This window comes from Molossus molossus, unplaced genomic scaffold (assembly GCF_014108415.1).
Source record: "Molossus molossus isolate mMolMol1 unplaced genomic scaffold, mMolMol1.p scaffold_m16_p_12, whole genome shotgun sequence".
Lineage (NCBI taxonomy): Eukaryota > Metazoa > Chordata > Mammalia > Chiroptera > Molossidae > Molossus > Molossus molossus.
The window spans coordinates 69,076,870-69,097,389 of NW_023425347.1; the positions used below are offsets into that span (position 1 = coordinate 69,076,870).

The 20,520-nt window shown below is 42.2% G+C and overlaps 1 pseudogene; it reads right to left on the reverse strand.

Annotated features, from left to right (window-relative positions):
- Positions 1–1,456: 1,456 nt before the first annotated feature.
- LOC118626778 lies at positions 1,457–18,110 on the reverse strand (annotated as a pseudogene).
- Positions 18,111–20,520: the final 2,410 nt, after the last annotated feature.

Consider the following 20,520-nt stretch of genomic DNA (forward strand, 5'->3'; position numbering starts at 1 on the left):
CAACAGCCTCTCCAGGTTTTCTTCCCCCACCGCCTTACCGACCTCTTAATTCTTCCAGATGCCCAAAGACTGCAAATACTGTCGGAGATCCACAAGTCTCTCCACATAGGCCCCGAAGCCCTTCACCAATTCTTATCCCCAATCCTCCACCTCGACAAACTCCGGCCGGCTATCCAGGTCGCACATGCCTCATGTTCTGTTTGTTCCAGGTCCAACAGCCAAGGAGCTTGCCATGTGCGCAGGCCCCTACACCAAATGCGGGGTCACCTGCCAGGACAAGACTGGCAGATAGACTTCACTCATATGCCTAAACACAAACAACTAAAATATCTTTTAACCATGGTTGATACTTTTTCAGGTTGGATCGAGGCCCTCCCAACCGCCTCAGAGACTGCAGAAACCGTAGCCACTCACCTACTGAAAGACATCAGCCCTCGCTTCAGGCTGCCAGACTCCATACAATCAGACAACGGGCCAGCTTTCATCTCCAAGGTCACTGAAGCGGTCTCGGTCTCTCTTGGCATCAAATGGAAACTACATGCAGCCTATCACCCCCAGTCCTCGGGTAAGGTTGAGCGGGCCAACGGCCTCATCAAGGAACATCTAACCAAACTCAGCCTGGAACTCCGACAGTCCTGGCCTGACCTGCTACCCCTAGCCCTTACCCGTCTTCGAGCCGCGCCTCAGGGACCCTCTCACCTCAGTCCATTTATCTTCTATACGGAAGACCCTTCCTCCTTCCTACTCCGTCTATAGACTCCCCACCCCCTCTGGCCTCATACCTGCCCTACCTCTCCCTCCTTCGCTCCCTCCTCTGAGAACATGCTAACCGTACCCTTCCTAAACCTGGACCTGACCTGGGATCAGAGCTCTCCCAACCCATTTCACCCGGAGACTGGGTACTAATCCGGACCCTCTCTCCCCGACCCCTACACCCTAAATGGGAGGGACCGTACACCGTTATTCTGACTACTCCCTCTGCAGTTAAGGTGTTGGGGATCTCCGCCTAGATCCATCTCTCTAGGATAAAGAAAGCCCCGATTCCAGAAGAGCAACCAGTCCTGGAGCCTCGCCTCACCTGCACTCCATTGGGGCCGACGAAAATCAGAATACACAAGACGCCCTAATTGGATCATCCACGATAAGTCTGACTCTGGGCCTCGCCCCTCACTCTTGCCCACTCACTCTTGCCACCTTCTCTCCTTTGCTTCTGGAATCCTCCCATCTGTTTCGTACCCTGAATTTGACCCAACGCCTCCTCTATAAGGCCAACTCCACATTTGCGCCTGACTGTTTGGTCTGCCTATACCTGTCCTCCTCAGCCTACTCTGCCATATGTGTGGGTCCACCACCTATATGTGTCTCCCCACTAACTGGACCGGCACCTGCACCTTGATATATCTCACCCCCAACATCAATATAGTCCCCCAGGACGCCTCCCTGCCTGTTCCTGACATCACCCTGATAAAGAGCATAACACATTCGGGAAAGGCGAGACCAATCTTGGAGCACCTGGTTCAATTCCAACTGGGCACACTGGGTTTTACCGCTTATGGGTCCCCTAACTCTCCTTTTTCTAGCCCTAGCCTTCAGACCCTGTCTCCTGCGACTACTCTCCTCCCTACTACAAAACCGACTGAAGGCCCTCACCAGCCAGACGGTGCACGAGATCATGATGCTAAGCCATTATCAACCTCTCACCAGATCCTCAGGCCCGGATCATGCCGACATGGGCCCCCTCCCCTTACGCCGCCCCTGTCCAGCTCGAAGTAGCCAGAAAGACACCTGCGCCCCTTTGTCATTATCACAGAGTCGGGAATGTCCGATAGCCTGGGGACTGGTGCCAGGCAAAGTGCTCGACCATTGTCTCCTTGCTCAGCCTTGTCTCCCACCCTGAACGGCCTGCCTGGAGCCTATAGATTAACTCCCATCTTATCTATTCATATTCCAGAGGCTCCATGCATAACCCCCGCAGGGCCAAACCCTAAGGGACAAATTCCAGCTGCAACAGGCAGATATAAAAGACACAAGCCCCTACATTGAGCGCGGCTTCTAGGACTCGACCCCCGGAGTCTGTGAACCCGCCCGGAGTGTACCCAATAAAGCCTGATCCCTGTTTATTCGGCTGATTGGCCCTCCAGTCTCTTCTCTGTTTTATTCGGCGGCACCCCCGATTCCTTACATGGGAATTGCTTATGATATGGATGGCACGGTTCCCCCTTATACATGTGCCCCCCTTATACATGTGCCTTCATTACCATGTCACATGTTTTAGGTGAAGGAAGTTTCCATCGAAATGTCAAAGAGAACCTTCCTTGCAGGTCTGCAGCAAACTTTCAACAATTAACTGGCCAACAACTAGGCATGGTTTGGCTGAGGCCCTCCTCTGGTGCCGCTGAGTCTTTAATGCAGATGGTAGAGCCCCTGCTCCCGCACCTCTGTGCTCTGCTACCCGTGAAGGAGGACTGGGGAACGAGGCGCACTGGGCATGGAACAAGGCACGAGGTAATTGCTAAAATGTCCCTGTTCTGCTTGCTGATGTAGAAGAAAACTAAGGATAACCCAAGAAGTCATTTTTTCCCTAGAGCTTATTGGAGCCGCTAACAGAAGTTTCAGAGTGCCGGCTACACGCACAAGCGATTCAGGTGGCAGCATCGGTGACGATACCGTCAGAGGCCCACTGTCGTCATCTCACTTACCTTCCAGGGAATGTAATAGAAGGAAAATGAGTATGGTGAAAAACAGCATCAGAGTACTCATAATTGTAGACAAATCACACATCCAAGTACTGTACAGTGGGGCTAGGGCATCCAAAATAGAGACTGGAAAAGAGAGAAACATTTTAAAAACAATATGTATTTTTAAACAGTACAAAATAGAGACTGGAAAAGATGCACAAATAAAAATAAAAGAAAAAAACATATCCCACTTAATAAGGGAAAGGGAGAGCACTGACCAAGGAAAACCTGCCTTTTAGCTCTCATTTCCTTGTGTTTTTTCTGGGCCTAGTTTGGGACCACAGCTCCAGGCTGCCTGGTGGGACAGGACCGCAGTTTAGATGAGCGTGGGAATGCGGGCTGAGCCTCAGTGCAGACTGCAAGGCGTCTCCTCGTGCATCCGCGGTAAGTGAGGATACGCTCATTTGTTTTCATACCCTTGGTTAGGAGCTGCAGAGGCAAAACATTCCAGAAGTGTCATAGAGATAGTAAGTTGGAACACTGAGCATTTGGATAAAACAAAATTGTTTATTATTGCAGCTCAGTAGTGGAAGACAAAATTTGGATATGAAATGTGTACTGGATATGATCATGATATTGAAGGAGCTCAGATTCAATCCACTTAAGTAACAAATGGACAAACAAAGATAAAAGAGCCATGATTCAAGAGCATACAGTGGAGTAAGGACAGCCTCTTTAATAAATGGTGTTGGGAAAATTGGACAGCTACATGCAGAAAAATGAAACTAGACCGTCAACTTACACCCTACATGAGAATAAACTCAAAATGGATAAAAGACTTAAATGTGACTTATGAATCCATAAAAATCCCAGAAGAAACTGTAGGCAACAAAATTTCAGACATCATATGCAGCAGAATTTTCACTGATACATCACCTAAGGCAATAGAAACAAGGGAGAAAATGAACACAAGGGACTACATCAAACTCAAAAGCTTCTGCACAGCGAAAGATACAATCATCAAAATGGAAAGGCTACCCACTGTATGGGAGAGCATAATTGCCAATGATATATCAGATAAGGGGTTAATTTCCAATATATATAGAATGCTCATACAACTCAACAAAAGGAAGACAAAGAACCCAATTAAAAAATGGGCAGAGGAACTAAATAGACACCTCTCCAAACAGGGCATACAAATGGCTAAGAGACATATGAAGAAATGCTCAACATCACTAATCATCAGAGAGATGCAAGTTAAAACAACAGTGAGGTATCACCTCACACCTGTCAGAATGGCCGCCATCAACAAATCATCAAACAAGTGTTGGCGAGGGTATGGAGAAAAGGGGACTCTAATACACTGCTGGTGGGAATGCAGACTGGTGCAGCCACTATGAAAAACAATATGGTGTTACCTGAGAAAATTAAAAGTTGAACTTCCATTTGACCCAGTGATCCCACTTCTAGGAATATACCCTAAGAAGCCTGAAACACCAATCAGAAAGAATATATGTACCCCCATATTTGTAGAAGCACTATTTATAATAGCTAAGATCTGGAAACAGCCCAAGTGTCCATCAGTAGACAAATGGATAACAAAGCTGTGGTACATATACACAATGGAGTACTATGCAGCTGTAAGAAAGAAAGATCTCTTATCCTTTGAGACTACATGGAGGGACCTAGAAAGTATCATCCTAAGTGAAACAAGCCAAACAGAGAAAGACAAGTATCATATGATCTCACTTATTTGTGGAATATTATGAACATAACAGTCTGAGGAATGGGATAGTCCCAGAGACGTGGAAGTGGGGTACAGACTGACAATCCCCAGAAGAGGGTGTGTTGGGGCAGAGATGAACCACAGAACTTATATGCATGTGTGCATGAACAATGGACATGGACAACAAAGCTGGGGACAGGACAAGGAGGGGAGGGGGAAATCAGAGGGGGAAAAAGGAGAAACATCTGTAACAAAAATTAATTAATAAACAAATAAAATTAAATTTAAAAAAAAAAGAGCCATGATTACTAAATTCAAGACTTGAAGATGCTGCCATTGTGATGAGACCCTAGAAGGACCAGACAGAAATTAGAGATGGTGGTTTTCATTTTATTAATGCAAAACGTGGTCACTAAAATGTGAGCTCCACAAGGTAGACTCTTTCAATTTTTTTGTTCATTGTTGAATCCCCAGTATTCAGAAACGTGCCTGGCACATAGTAGACCCTTATTAAATATCTGTTAAAGGAATTAGAGCTATAAAGACAACATTTAGCAGAAATCAGAGAGAGATGCAAAGCAATTTTAGATATTGCAATGATGAGACAGAATCTTATAAAACACCTATATATATTTCAAAAACTGAAAGAGACAAGCTAGAAAATATCTTCAGGACAGAAAATGATAACAGAAAAAGGTAACATGAGGCGTAGCACATTGGGAAAAGTCTGACGTGTAAGAAAGAATAAAGATAAAAAACTTATAAATATCTGGATAAATATAAATAAATAATGCTCTATAAAACAATAATTATAATAATCTCTTATGAGGCTTAAATAATATAGAATTAAAATCTCCAACAACCATGGTATGTAACTCAATGGAGCCAAACATTATTAACTTGTTCCAAAAGTCTTTTTTAATCTTCTGAGAATAGCCCTGGCCAGTTTGGCTCAGCGGTTAGAGCGTCGGCCTGCGGTCCGGAGAGACCCGGGTTCGGTTTCCGCTAAGGGCGCGTACCTCGGTTGCAGTTTGTCCCCGGCCCTGGTTGGTCGTGCGGGTGGCAGCCACTCGATGTGTCCCTTCACGTCGATGTTTCTCTCTCTCTCCCTTCCTCTCTCTCCCTCCCACTCTATCTGTACAAAAAATGGAAAAATATCCTCGGGTGAGGATAATCTTCTGAGAATACTTAAGGTATTAATTCACTTCAGACTTAATTAGTTATTTTTATGCTTTAATGTTCCTTTTGCAAAAAGCACATAATTAGATTTTAATTCTTTCATCTAACCTGTCTGAAAATCATTTTATTTAAATAGATCGTTTATCCCTTTTGTTTATTGATGTTTTAAATCTCTAACATTATTTTGTACATATTTGACCTTTCTGTTCTATCTACACATTTTCATTCTTCCTTTTTTTTTCTATTGTGTATTGTTAATAACTTCATTTTCTTTTTTATAATTTTAATCATTCCATCTGTTTTCATAATTGAGTTGATTCTGTTGTTTATAAGCTACCCAATCCGTGCTTCTGTTATAGTACCCCGCGCAGACTAAGACATCCACTTTGCGGTAGTCTTCCTGTGTGTGTTTCTGTGTCCAGAGCCAAGTGATGGGACAACGTGAAGAGAAATAGCCAACTGGGTTTTTTAAGAACTTAAGAGGAGAAAAATATCTAATAAATGTACCCAGATGTTTATCATTTTTCTTACTCTTCCTTAATTCCTAATGTTCACATTTCTTTCTGGTATTATTTTCCTCTGTCTGAAGAATTTCCTTTAGCATGCATCTTAGTAGCTCAAAAATAATTTGAAAATTATGGTTGGTTGATAAATATAGATTGTAGATAGATAGATAGATAGATAGATAGATAGATAGATAGATAGATAGATAAATAGATAGACAGACAGACAGACAGACAGACAGATGTTGCAACGATATATTGTTATCAGAGAGTGGTTTGGGGTGTTCAGACTTCCCCATACTGTTAGAAAAAGAACTCCATTTTAGTACTTTCTAGTTGACCCTGAAGGGGCTGTCTTTTTGGCTCATTTGTTTGTTAACATTTGAGGCTTGGGTTTGTAACTAGAGGTGTAAATATATGCAATGAGCTTTGTTTGGGGGAAATTCAGTAACAGATTTGAAAAAGCCCTAGCAAATAATAAAATAACCTTTTGCTTATCCAGTCATTGTCCTATGTAAATACTTCCCATTGACTACAAATGAATAGTATTGCTAATTTTGAGATACTATCATAATAAGTACAAGATATAATATAATCACAGTTCTAAATAGCATCTAAATATACAAGCAAGAAGGTAAAATGATGGCTTTAAATAGTCTTGAAACTAAATAGAAAATAACGTAAGTAAAAATTATGCTTTTAGATTTTTTCATTAATTTTTCTAAGATCTATAACTCAAAAAAGTTTTGAATCATGGCTTAGAGCCAATCTATAGGTGACATCAGTAATTGTGTTTTGTAAATGAGTGTCTGGACTTGAAAATTTTGAATAAAATGTCTATAAAATCTGAAGGTGTTTATCTTTTCCTTGGTGCACAAGCAACTACACCATGAGTGGTGGCAGAAATACAGCCATCAGTAAAGCCTAAAACTCTGGGCCTCTAACAGTTCAGGGAACAGAATATGAAGACTCTGAGCTGTCACCTAAATTCTGACGCCTCCTCCTGTTGCTGCTACAAAGGTCACCCAGCTTTAACTACATGTCTCCTAGTGAAGAGGGCACCAGCCAGAGAAGAGATGACCTGAAAAAACCCATTTTTCTAGTTTCACTTACCTCTGTGCCAAAGATGCCAGTAGAGAGGAAAAGTGCTAATATGGATCAGGAATGGTAAACACTCAAACGTAATTTTAAAGAGAATGGGACAGCTGTCCTGGAAAACTGAAAAAGAGTCAAAGAGAAAGGGAATTAGGAAGGAGGACTTTGGGGATACATTGGAATAACAACAATCATGCTGGATACAGGAAACATTTTTTTAAGGTCAGAGCTCAGGTACGGAAGGCAGGATTGTGGGTGAAGATAAAACCAGGAATCAGGGCTCAGAGTCATTTAGGCTGAGGACAGAGCAGAGTTAGGAAGAATGACTCTTCTTACTCTCCCCATATTCTATAGCATGTAATCAGCCTAGAAATAAGATCTAGAAAGAGTAGGGCCCTGGTCACTGTAATTTGTGGATGTTTAAGGGTCTAAATTTTATAGGACCAAAAAGTGGTCATTTTTGGAAACTCTGAGTTAGCTAAGACAACAAAAGTGCCTTGGAAGACAAGAATCTTACAGGTTTAAAGGCCTCAAGTTATAACAGAAGGCTCTTCTCCACAGCATCCCTGCTATTCAGACAATCTTTGCTTGAATATTTATTTTCTAGGGAGTTTACCGTGGTGTAAGAGAGATCATTGCAAGACTGGACACCTCTTCTTATTAAACCATAATTTCCTATATCAAGCTAGATTAAAGAAAAGATTCATTTACTGATTCATAACATTTTTAGAGAAAAATGACAAGACTGTTGGGTAATCCTGAGGCATATAATGCAAGGAAAATAACTATAAATACTAGGCTTACAGTAGAGAACATTGAGAGAGAAACGTGGATTTTGTTTCTATTTCATTTATGTTCCTTATTTTGTGTATTTGTTTGTTTTTATCTTTTTAGTTATAGTAGACATACAACATTATAGTAGTTTCAGGTATAAAACATAGTGATTAGACAGTTACATACTTTACACAGTGATTACCACAATAAGTCTAGTACCCATGTGGCACCATACATAGTTATTACAATATTATTGACTGTATTCCCTTAATGTACCTTACATCCCGGTGACTATTTTTATAACTGGCAGTCTGTATTTCTTAAATCCCTTCACTTTTATCACATATCCCCTCTGGCAACCATCAGTTTGTTCTCTGTACCTATGAGTTTGTTTGTTTTGTTTTGTTCGTTTATTTTGTTTTTAGATTCTACATGGATGGATTTGGAGGGTATTATGCTAGGTAAAATAAGTCAGACAGGGGAGTTTCTGGTCATGATGGCAACCATATCAAAATTACAGTTCAACTACAGAACAATCCTCATTCAGAACGAAGTGAACTCTAGCTGACCAGAAATCTGACAACTAAGGATATAAAGAAGAAGCCACATCAAGACTGGTAGGAGGGGTGGAGACTCAGAATGAGCTGGTCTCACCCATTTGTGGCAGATAAAAATCAGGAAGGATATCTGCTGTTGAGATCCCCAATGAGGAGCGAGGAGTCCCAGCCACACACCAGGCCCCCCAGTCCAGGGTTCCAGTGCCAGGAAGAGAACTCCTCTAAATCAGCAGGGATTGTGGCTGAATGAGAAGGAGGGCTTCTAGAGTCTCAGGTTTTCCTCTTAAAGGCCCACATACAGACTTACTGGGAGTTCCAGTGAATGTGGGAAGGAACTAAGTTGCCTGGCACTTGGGTTAGAGCTGGTGGGGCAGCTTTCTTCCAGACAGAAGTGTTGTCAGAGGTCACTGTTCCTTTTCTGAGCCCTCCCCTCACTGATCAGGCAGGCAAGCACCGTGGCCAGACCTCCTGGGGAACCCCAGAACCAACACACCTGGTGGATAGCTTCCAACCATGTTGAAGCACTACCCAACTGCCTCCACACTGAAGACACACTGAAGGGGTGGATTCAGCAGGCACCATAGCCCTGCTGAAGTAAGTTCTCTTCTGTGGGGCTGGCCCCTGAACACCTGATTTTTTTTTTTTTATCCTCATCTGAAAACATGTTTCCATTTTTTGTTCAGCTAGAGTGAGAGGGGGAGAGATAGAGAGAGAAACATTGACGTGAAAGGGACACATTGAGTGGTTGCCACCCGTACAACCCAACCAGGGACGGGGACAAACTGCAACCGAGGTACATGCCCTTAGTGGGAACCGAACCTGAGCCTCTCTGGACCACAGGCTGACACTCTAACCGCTGAGCCAAACCGGCCAGGGCCTGAACAGCTGATTTTTTATGGTGGTCATAGCCAATTCTTGCAGACAAATGGCCTTGGGGTAAATCTCTCCCATTGATATGCCAACAGCAATCAAGGTTCAACTACAAGAGGAGGGTGTACAGCCCACACAAGGGGCATACCTGGAATGCCCAGTTCAGGTGATTGGTTAGGCTGGGACACTGGACTATGCAGGGTATATGCTACATAGCGCCACTATACCAAGTCTGGGAGACAAAGCAGCTCTACCTAATACACAGAAACAAACACAGGGAGCTGCCAAAATGAGGAGACAAAGAAATGCATCACAAATAAACAAATGGAACAAAATTCCAGAAAAAGAACTAAACAAAATGGAGACAAGTAATCTACTAGATGCAGAATTCAAAACACTGGTTGTAAGGATGTGCAGTGAACCTAGGGGAAGAGTAGATTAACCTAGTGAGAACTTCAACAAAGAGACAGGAAACATAAAAATGGACATAAAAAACATAAAAAAGAACCAGTCAGAAATAAAGAACACACTAACTGAAATGAAGAATACATTATAGGGGCTCAACAGTGGAGTAGATGAAGCAGAGGATCAAATCAGAGATTTGGAGGATAAGAAAGCAGAAAACACACAATCAGAACAGCAAAAAGAAAAAAAAAAAAAGAATAAAGAAAATGAGGATAGTATAAGAAGCATCTGGGACAACTTTCAAGCATACCAACATTCACATCATGGGGCTGCCAGAATGAAAAGAGAGAGCAAGGAATTGAAAAACTATGTGAAAAAATAATGACAGAAAACTTTCCTAACCTGGAGAAAGAAATAGACATACAAGTCCAGGAAGTTCAGAGAGTCCTAAATAAGATGAACCCAAAGAGGCCCACACCAAGACACATCGTAATTAAAATGCAAAAGGTTAAAGTCAAACAGAGAATCTTAAAAGTAGCATGAGAAAAGCAGTCAGTTACCAACAAGGGAGCTCCCATAAGACTGTCAGCTGATTTCTCAAAAGAAACCTTGCAGGCAAGAAGGGACTGGAAAGAAATATTCAAAGTCTTGAAAAGCAAGGACCTACATCCAAGATTACTCTATCCAGCAAAGCTATCATTTAGAATGGAAGGGCAGATAAAGTGCTTCCCAGATGAGGTAAAGCTAAAGGAGTTCATTACCACCAAACCAGTGTTATAAGAAATGTTAAAGGATCTTGAAGAAGAAGAAGAAGAAGAAGAAGAAGAAGAAGAAGAAGAAGAAGAAGAAGAGTAAAAAATGTGAATAATAAAGTGGCAATAAATATGTTTATCAACAACTACATTAAATGATCCAATCAAAACACATACAGATGCTGAATGGATAACAAAACAAGACCCTTAACATATGCTGTCTATAAGAGACTCACTTCAGATGGAAAGACACACAGAGACTAAAAGTAAAGACAAGTATCACATGATCTCACTTATTTGTGGAATATAGTGAACAGAATAGGCTCATGAACGGGATAGATCCAGAGATATGGAGGTAGGGAGCAGACTGACCAGCCTCAGAGGGAAGTGGGGGAGGGGCAAGGAGAAATAAACCAAAGAACTTATAAGTATATATGCATAACCAGTGGACACAGCCAACAGTGCAGTGAAGGCGGGGCAGGGGTGGCGGGGAGGAAGAGCAGGGAGAGCGGTGTCAATGGGAGAAAAAGGAGGGACATCTGCAATAAAAAAATAATAAATTAATAAAAATTTTTAATAAAAGGCCAAAGGATAGAAAGAGATATTTCATAAAAATGGAAACAAACAAATGCTGGGGTAGCAATACTTATACTAGACAAAAGAGATCTAAAGAACAAAATAAACAAACAAGCAGAACAGAAATAAACTTATAGAGAACATTTTGACAATTGCCAGATGGGAAGGGTGTCAGGGGATGGGTGAAAAAGGTGAAGGGATTAAAAATTACAAGTTGGAAGTTACAGAATAGCTATGGGGATGTAAATTACAGCATATGAAATATAGTCAATAATATTGTAATAACTATGTTTGGTGGCAGACAGTTACTAGATTTATTGGGGTGATCACTTAGGAGCTATATAATGTCTAATCATTGGGTTGCACACCTAAAACTAATATAATATTGCATGTCAACTGTAATTGAAAAATAAAAATTATTTAAAGTTAAAAAAATAAGTTAGGCAGAGAAAGACAAACACTTTATGTTTGTTTGTTAAGTCAACAAATACCAGCAACTACCAACAAGAAAGTTCGAAAAGGAAGAATTTTCTCACATTCCACTAGAAATAAAGTCTATGAAAGCAAAGACATTTAGCTCCCTCCCCTCTTACTGTATTGTCAATATCTAGAACAGTGGCTAGTACCTAGGAGATGCTCAATATAAATTTGTTGAATAAATAAATAAGTCAAACTGTCTAATGAATTGCTGACCTTCCCACCACGGCAAGAATGGCAGAATGGTCTTAATACCCATATACAACATGAAGAACATGATACAGTGATACCTCCGTTCTCGAACGCCTCGGTTTTCGACCAAATCAGGATTCGAGAAACTTTTGTCTCGGAATCCGAACAAATATTTGGAACTCGAACTTCCGAGATGAGCCGAATGGTGTTCATTCGGCCCAGCGCGCCTTGCTTGCGTCATCAGTGTGAGTGCAGAGAGAGAGTCACGCTTTGTGGAGTCCGCTTTCCTATTGGGTTTCATTGCTTCGGTTCTCGAACAATTCGGTTCTCGACCATCCTCCTGGAACGAATTATGTTCGAGAACCGAGGTATCACTGTAGTTGGAACAAAGTGTTTGGCATTTAAAACATTTAGGTATCAATCCTGGCTATATAATTTATAGGTTGTTTGAGCTTGAACAATTCACCTAAAAACTCTGATCTTTAATTTCCTCATCTAAAAATTTGAAAATAAATAGAACCTACCACGTAGGATTGTTTGGATAAGTTAGTAAGATGTTTACTAAAAATGATGTATCACATCTGCTAGCACATTAAATACTAATGCAAAGTCATAGAGGTCTTTACAAAGCGGGTGGGGGACTGAGCACATCAAATTGTCTGTTCCTTTTTCGCCTAAGGTTTCTGAACCACAGAGAAATCTCATTTTTATGAGAGCTCTCAAAAGGCACTTTGTCGCCCTGGCCACTTTGGCTCAGTGGTTAGATTGTCGGCCTGCAAACCAGAGTCCCAGGTTTGATTCCAACCAAGGGCAGGTACCTCGGTTGCAGTTCCTCTCGTCCCTGGCCCCAGTTGGGGTCTCATCCCTGGCCCCAGTTGGGGTCTCGTCCCTGGCCCCTGTTGGGGTCTCGTCCCTGGCCCCGGTTGGGGTCTCGTCCCTGGCCCCAGTTGGGGTCTCGTCCCTGGCCCCGGTTGGGGTCATGCGGGAGGCAACCAATCAGTGTGTCTCTCTCACATCGTTGTTTCTCTTTCTCTCTCTTCCTCTCTCCCTCCCTCCTGCTCTATCTGAAGATAAATGAAAAAATATCCTCAGCTGAGGACTAAAAAAAGGCACTTTGTCTTTTGAATTATATATATGTCTCTATACATTAAATAATCTCCCCAAATCTCTCCATTCCTCTCTTCCTTCATCCAGAAGAGCCTAGAATGTATGACAGCTCCTTTCTTTGAGGAAATATTTTGTACGTCAAATATTTGCTGTCATAATCTGTCACTTCAGCTGTTCATCCTGCATGGTCTGAAGTTCCGAAGGCCAAGTACTTAAGGAATTATTCTCAAATGTATCTGATACCTACTCTGCTCTACTCTCAGTTCCCTGAAATTAAGGCTCAATTTTTTACCTCTAATGAGAAAGAAAGAGAATATATTTAGGTTCGTTTCATAGAAAAGCAAAAGAATTGAGAGGAGATTCAGGAGGACCAAGAATCTGGTTATTGGTTCATCTATTTTTCTCTTTATTGTGTTACAAAGTAAAATAGTCTGAACGATTTGAGTGGTTAGTCTAACCACCCACGGTTGCCTGTGGAAGAAGACAGAATACTGCTACGGAGATTCCCAGTGCTGGGCAGTAAGCGACGACGGCTCTGCGAGGACCGTGACAGACAGCAGGACAGCGCCGGGCCTGAGCCCTGGGGGCCCCACCGGGGGCAGAAGAGCAGCTTAACCTGAGGCCTAGCGAGAGGCCGAGACCTTCTTTAGCACACAGAGCAATGGAATACATTGAGATGCAAGTTTACACCTTTTTGTATGAAACGTCTCTAAGCATTTAATATCTGAGTGAAATACCTTTTGGTCTTAAACACAGAAGAGAAAATACAGTGAAAAAATATATCACGAGCCATACATTTATCTGTGTTGACATACACTCCAATTTTAACAGGATATCTGAAAGAGAGAGCAGAAAGGAAGTTTTGATAAGTAGGGGAGCAGGATCACAAGACTCCAATGGAGTGTCCCCAACGCATGGCCCCATTACACTCTGTACTGTGCACCCTGGGATTCACGTGAGGGCCACTGGCCAGCGTAGCTGCACTGGCGGAAAGACCAGGATTTGGGAGTTATTGGGCAAGGATGGAAGAGGACTGAATGGAGAAATAACTTTGTACTTCTTTTCTTACATTCCAGGGGACAAACCTATGAGATGAGGGAAATTGTAGCACAGGGTCCTGGGCACACAATATATGGAGGACTTAGGGAAGCCAGTGGCTACGGAAATGGATCAGAAGTGCCCCTGGTAAAATTTGAGGATGTTCTGAAAACAATGTTAAGAGCTCTGAGACTCCAGAAATAAATCTGCAGTCTTCTGACACTCGGTACTTGCATTCCCTGTAGGCTAGGACCAATGTCACAGAAAAATCCTCCCAGGAGTGAATACCCAATATCCTGATAAAGATACACCTTTTTTAAAAGTAACAAATCTCTTAGTGGTAATAGAGCAAGGAACTCCTCAAAGTTCAGAAAATGGGGGAAGTGTGATGTTAGCATTTTCTCTATCGTTACTCCAATCGCTGGTGACCTGGGTTTAAAAAGCCTTGGGTACGAGATATTGTTAAAAGAGGCATGCATTGTTTCCCAGAGAATAAAGGAGGTGAACTTGGAGACAGGCAGACAGACAGACAAACTACAGAAGCATACAGGCAATACCTCCACATAATGGAATTTTCAGATGCAGAACACAAAATAAATATCGTAATGTAATAAATTTAAAAATGGTTTGAAGTGAAGCAGGCTACCCGGAGGGGTTGGCACCAAACTATTGGAATTTGAGGGACACATGGACTTTAGAAACAACAGAAAAATAACGTGAAAATAACAGCTCCGTTGCCAAGGCAGCTCGCCCTTCTACTTGGGGACCGAATGTGCTCTTTCATTTTATGAAAGGCTTGTGTTCAAATAAAACAAATCAACAAGAAAAGGACATGGATCCAGGGGTCTACATTTACACGTCAGCTTCAGCAACGCTGATTAGGTCTGCCAGTCCTAGATTCCTGAGTGACTCAGAACCTAAAATGAGGATTGAAAGGGAAGCCAAAAGTCAGTCTCCCGCAAAGTGAAACAGAAATTGAAATTGTGAGTTGACATAAGGGAGTTAACTTGGGAGGTTTTGGTGAACACGTAAAGTGAGGTTTTGATGAACAGGAGAAAAGGGCTTGCAAGATTTATTTATCAACTTCCTGATGCTTCCATGACTGTGAGGGAAAAAAACATTTTGTAATTCCCTCATACTAGGCCTTTGTGAACTGGACCTAGTTAAACTGTTACCTTCTGTTTGAGAGTACTCTATCAACAAGGCTAAAATTGACCTGTGATCACATTCAAAGACCCTCTGGTAGACACTGATGATGTCCCTCAGGCATTATCCTCTCTTTCTTCTTTTCAGCAATAGTCCCCCTTGAGAAATGAACCCAAAATAATTCCCTGTCCCTATGTTAAGCAATACCGGAACCAATCAATTTCCTGTTCTTGTGGTAAACAGTTTTGGTGCTGGGCATCCTTCCTGACCCTATACTAAATAACTGGAAGGGAACAACAATACGTTGGCTACTGGTCCCAGGAAATACATGCTCCCGGGAGGTTAAGACTGCGAGTCAACTAAAATAGCTTATTCAACAAAACTAAAGATGGGCTCATCAAGACGCACTTCAAGACATTCGTCTTACTATGTTTCCAATCCAAAGTTATATTATAAACTCTGCAAATTCTAATCAGTTTCTCACCTTGTAAGAATTATTTTAAAATCACCAATTAGAGTCTCTAAAACTAAGTATCCTCTCCTAGTCACCCATTTTAGAATGCTATTAATACTCTGTCAAAATGATGTTCTGTCTTATGGCATTGGCTCTAATAAACTTAATTTTGCTTGGCCAACAGGTTTTAAAGATCTTTACAGGGACTGATGGTCAGCAATCCGCGTGAACCTGAGTGTCTGCGTTACCTCAGGGAGTACAGCCACGTGCCTTTTTCTGCCTTTTTCTACTGCGTTTGAACTGCCGATGGGGGCAGCCTTTCTGTACAACAGTTGAGGTTTTGTCCTACCTCAAGTGGACCCTTCACTCCACCAACCTCTTGTACTTTCCATCCACTTCCCTTTGGCTGGGGGCTCCCCCTGGGCACAGGCTGAAGCACAAAGGGCACAGTTTTGCAGTGCTCACCTCTAACTTCTCTGATCACAACCACCCTTTTCCAGAGAAGAATAGCCCTGGATAATAGTGAGGAGTTGGGATCTAATCCGGATCTCTAGCAACTGACTGCTCTCTATTTCTTCACAAGGTAGTAATAAAGTCCACCTGTGACATCCATAATTTTTAAATCAATCTTAATTCTGCATATCGCTTTATGTCTTATAAAGCCTACTTGCAATATTTTATTTCAAATTTAAAAAAATGTATATGTTACCATTTCTAAAGGAAAAGAATCAATGGTCTTGAAAATTACATGATATCCAAGTTCACAAAGCTAGAAATAGTGAATCTAGCAGTCAAATGACATATATCTTTTGAAGCCTTGAGATGCTAAACAGAATAAGGGCTCTTTCTCTAATTATTGCAATACCTTCGATTTTTAAGAATACCCCCCTTAGCATCTGATATTTTCCTTGTTTACAGATACTTAATAAGGTTTATGTATTATACGTCTACAGCAGTTCACTGTTTATAAAACAATTCCACATTTATTATTTCACTGATTTTATCTGTATGTTGTCACACTGATGAAAACTGTTCTTCCTTGATAGAACCAAGCCACAGGTACTCACCTGGTAGGACAATACTTGCCCTTTTCTCTCGACGGGTCACTGGATTAAAAAAGCAGCAAGTGATGGGACCATGGGTGTGGTTTTCGAGAAGAACACTCGTCTTCAGGTGCCATAATCCGGCTGCATCTTGAGAGATGTTTGATGAGGCTGGAATTACATTTCCTCTGCTGTCTCTCCATTCCATCTGGGGATATGGGAGCCACCCTCCTGAGTTACACTCCACCAGGAACACTTTTGTTTCAGAAACCTGAACATTAATCTGTATATCCAAGCCTAGAGCTGGAGGAGGAGAGAGAAATGACATTAACCATTGGTGTGGACCCAAGAATTAAGAAGTAAATGTTCCTTTTCATTCCTGTGGCTATGATAGAGTACGCCATAACTTTAATAGTGATGACCACAAATAGGGCAGGAATAGCACTCCAATCCACACCCAAGCTAGCTGGGCACCAAATGATTGATGAGTTAAACTTTATGAAAGTTAATTTTTGTTCATCAAAAGACGACATCTAGAAAGTAAAAAAGCCAGCTACAGACTAGAAGACATTTATAATATGTATAAGAAAGTAGTGAGTCCAGAATATATATATTTTATATTTTAAATACTATAAATAAATTAAGACAGACAAACCTGGTTTATAAAATGGGCAAAAGATTTGAAGAGGTATTTGATATATATAAATACATGATGATGATATTTGAACCCTTCATGAGGTCATTTGAACCCATCTTCCTACTGAGACAACCCAAATATAGATGAAATACAAAAAGCCTTTCCTAAAACTCCCTCAAAGTTCTAATAAGATAAAGAGCAATTACAAACCTGAACAGGGAAAGGACTGGAATTCAGGGAGAGCGTAGCCCTGAGTTTCTGCCAGAGGATTTCTGGGAGTAAACGAGAAAGGATTGGAACCCAGAGGCTCAAAGGGTGAAGATCCCGGTGCATTAACCACCCCTGCCCCATACCCAGTTTGCTCTTTCAATTTAATCAAGTCTAATTAAAGCCTAAAGGGGTGTGTGGGGGGGGCAGGGGGTGCGTGTGGGGGTGTGATTTGACAAACTGCTAAAATGTTTATACAAACATACACTTGTATGTGTGAAATTGCATATGTAGTAATTTACTCAAATTATTAATTAGACCATTTCTTGCCCACCAAAAGCTTGAAAACAACTCTCTGGTGGGGAAAGCCGGCCACTGAACTCCGCAGGCCCGCCCACCTGGACCGCCTGGGGCCTCCTAGAGCTGCGCACAGTGAACGCCTCTGTGGAGGAAGTCGGAGACCAAGGCTTTAGTCCGAAGGCTGCAGAAGAATGCCTCACAGCCCGGAGCTAGACCTCTCTGCTCCAGACACGTTGGCCTTCTTTCTGGTTCTTGAAGCCAAGTCCTTTCTGACTCGGAACCTGACTATTAGGGGTGCCTTAGCTCTGACAGCAGCACTCCAGTCCCTGCTTCATTATCTCTTGGGTCTCAGCTTAAATGGCACCTCCTTAAAGAAATTTCTATGAGTACCCATTTATCATCTCCCCTAATCATACCTGAAATATCTTCATAGTACATGTATCTACCTGATAATTTTTTTTCTTTATTGATTTTAGATAGAGAGAAAGAGAGGGAGAGAGAGATAGAAACATTGATGAGAGAGGACATTGACTGGCCGCCTCCCACATGCCCCGCATTGGGGATCAGGTCCACAGCCTGGGCATGTGCCCTGACCGGGAATCGAACTGACGACCTCCTGGTTCGTGTGTCAACGCTTGACCACTGAGCCACACTGGTCGAGCTTCAGCTGATATTTTTAATTTTTGTCTTTATTTTCTTACATGACCCACTAATATGTAAGTCATGCAACAGCAGATTTTTGTCTTACTCCTTTTTAAAATTCTCTATTATCCTCAGTGCATAAAACATTGCCTGAACATATTAGGCACTCTGTAGATACTTAACAAAGGAATGGAAGATACTCCCATTGTCTAGAGGGAGGATGTGGACCACTGTTGCTGAACCACACCCTATACTTATCAAAGACGCAGCTGCTTTCTTCAGGATCCACTTTTGGTAGATTAAAGATGGCCATTGTTTGGTTCTCCTTCCATGAAGAGAAAGGGTCTATGTCCCCTCCTCTCGTAACTGTGTATTCTGAGATCGCTTTGCTTAGTAGAATATGGCAGAAGATGGCCTGCAATGGTCTGTGAGCCTCTCTTAAGAAATCAGCAGCTCTTGTTCTATTTTTTTTCTTTTTCTTTTTCTTTTTTTTTTTTGGTAACACTCTTTCTGGAAGCCATGAGCTGCCAAAATGAAGTCTGGCTACCCTGAATCCACCATGGCAGAAAGACCACGTGCCAACATGCCATTTGATAGTCCCAGTTGATCCCAGCCTTCCAGCCTAATCCACCAAAGTGCCAGCTGTGAATGGAGCCACCTTGGGCTCCTCAGACCACCCTGCCACCAGCTGAATACACCAAGTGACCTCAGTCACGTGGAACCGAAGAATGCCTTGGCCAGAATTCCTGACCCACAAACTATGAGATACAATAAGATGGTTGTTGTTTTAAATCACTCATTTTGGGGATCACTTGTTATGAAGCTATAGGCAACTATCACATAGCTCCTCCCATACTCTAAGGTCTTGCTTCTTTCAGTTATGCCAAAATCAGTCCCGTTTCTGCCAACAGTGTTCATCCTTGTCACCAGAAGGAATTTGAATGGTCAGACTTAAGGCTCACTGCACTGAGAAAAATCTGTGGACAGATCCAACTCACACCAACTTCTTTATCTAAGGACCTAGTAAACTTATAATTCACATAAATGATCATGGATTGTTTTTAAATATAAGGGATATATTCATTATGATTTGCCAGTGAGAATTCCAGCCTCCCAGGGGAGACAGTTGACACATATCTGTCTCTTCTCCTAGGCACATCGCTGGAGCACTATGGCATGGAGTTGGGGCTGAGAAAGTCACAGTCACTGAAATAACATTTCTCAACCACACGTTGTTTAAAGACTCATTTCTATCCTCAAAACTGTAACAGAAAGTGGTAACCTGAGGAATATCAGTGAGAAATCTTCCTCAGTTCCTTCAATGTCATTTACCTCCATTAGCTTTCTTTATCAATGTGACACATCACGAAAAGAAATACATATCCTTACCTGAGGTGAGCACCATCTGGAAGAGAAGAGTGGTCACAAAGAATCCAGGTGCACAGGAAAGTGAAGGCTCCATCACACCTGGAAACTAAAATAGCAATTGTGGGATCGGGCAGCAAGAATCATGCTAACACACACACACACACATACATGCACGTGTGCACAGACAAGTTTGAAATCCTGCCTTTTGGAGAATTTCTTTTGATGTGCAATCAAATGACTTAGTCAAACCACAATATCAGACCCATTGAGATGGTCTTTTTTCTCTTCCCTTTCTATGCTCTTACTGTGGCTCTTTGCCTTCCTCAAATTACTTGGGGAGGGCAGCTGCGGTAGACAAGAGCATAAAGCTGTACAGAACCCAGCTATGCACACCCCCACACTCACTTGGCTCCATCTGCCCCTTGGCCTGGGCCACCTGCTCAGCGGAGAGCCCCAACTGTCGCTTCTGATATTGCCTCATTTCCTAAAGGGAGCACTGTGTGCCTTCGCCTGTGGGGGATGGGCCACCTTTAGCAACACATCGATAAGATCACCACTACTGACAGAATCTGACACACCTGAATCCGTGGAATTTCTGGCCTCACCCGAACTTCCACATTCAGAGGAAATGCCACATCGGAAAGATGGGTCTAGATTCCTCAGTAGCTGCCCAGAAGGCCAAAGTAAAAACACTTGTATGTAAAGGGGTGTTACAAACAGTAGGAATAAGCAAACAGATAACGGTCACTCCTTTGTTGCTTTATTTCCAATCTCCCCCCTCACTTTTGCTGCCT